Here is a 1,557-nt window from a genome sequence, read left to right as displayed (position 1 = left end):
ACTGACAAGGCCCGGTGTGGCGGGGGCAAGCTGGCACCCGCCAAAGCGTGCACCCATCACCCCGCACGCGCACGCACGCACGCACGCACACACACACACGCGCACACACACACACACACACACGCGCACACACACACATCATGCTCCCTCTGCCTGTCCCTCACCGACTGACACAACACCCACCCTTCGCGCCCCTCACCTCGCTCTGTCTCTCTCTCTCTCTCTCTCTCTCTCTCTCTCCCTCGCTCTCTCTCTCTCACCCTCCTTCACTCGCTCTCTCCCTCTCCCTCCCTCGCTCTCTCTCTCTCCCTCCCTCGCTCTGTCTCTCTCTCTCTCTCCCTCCCTCGCTCTGTCTCTCTCTCCTCGCTCTCTCTCTCTCACCCTCCTTCGCTCTCTCTCTCTCCCTCTCCCTCTCCCTCCCTCGCTCTCTCTCTCTCCCTCCCTCGCTCTGTCTCTCTCTCTCTCTCTCTCCCTCGATCTCTCTCTCTCACCCTCCTTCGCTCCCTCGCTCTCTCTCCCTCGCTCTCTCTCTCTCCCTCCCTCGCTCTCTCTCTCTCCCCCCCCTCTCTCTCCCTCGCTCTCTCTGTAGTCCTCCCTGCAGACTGTAGCCTCACCTCCTTTAGTGCATCTATCTCCTTTATCTACCTATAGCCTCTGAGACAATGGTTCTCAAAGTGGGGTCCCCCAGGGATCCTTTAGGGGGTTCAGGGGGTCCCCAGCAAAAAAGGGGAATAATTTATTTTCACTATAATACCATCCATACATAACACCATGACAGAATGTATGACTACTGTATCTTGGTCATGGGGTTCATACACTTGTAAATAAATAATAATAATAAATAAATAAAATGTCTAAAAAGCAAAAGATCTTATCAGATGGGGGTCCGTGTCAGTTGAAGGCTCCTTGACCTGAACAGGTTTGAGACCCGCACTGCTCTATGACACCTTCCCTACCCCGACCTCTCCTCTCTCCATCCCTCGCCCCCTGGTGGTTTGGAGTGTGATGGTTGTGTTGATGCTTTGATTGATGGCAGTACAGCAGTTTACAGTAGCGGGGCATGAGGGACACACAGAGGGAGGGGAGGGAGGGAGGGAGGGGGGAGGGGAGGGAGGGAGGGAGGGGAGGGAGGGAGGGAGGGAGGGGGCAGAGCGGGGGGGGGGGGGGGGGGGGGGGGTTGTTAGTATTTATGTCCAATCAAAGTCAAATCAGCCCCTCACAGATTTAATTTACAAGTGACAGCTCTCTCTCTCCTGCTCTCTCTCTCTCTCTCTCTCTCTCTCTCTCTCTCTCACACACACACACACACACACAAGCCGTTTGACCATGAGAGAGAGGTTGCCATTTCCCCACAGAGTGAATATAGATAGATGGCAATTGGCGCGGTGATAACTCACCCTGGTATGTCTCTGCTAACACAGCCATCAGCTCCTAACAGACAGGCTTATTTGTATTGAGTAGGCTGTATACTTTATAGAGGCAGTGAAGGATCCCTCAGCCTGTAAACACAGAATATCACCTCTTCAACTAAATCTCCCCCCTTCATTTATCTCTCTC

The sequence above is a fragment of the Poromitra crassiceps genome (assembly GCF_964638095.1).
Source record: "Poromitra crassiceps genome assembly, contig: HAP1_SCAFFOLD_1229, whole genome shotgun sequence".
NCBI lineage: Eukaryota > Metazoa > Chordata > Actinopteri > Beryciformes > Melamphaidae > Poromitra > Poromitra crassiceps.
This window is presented reverse-complemented; position numbering follows the sequence as displayed.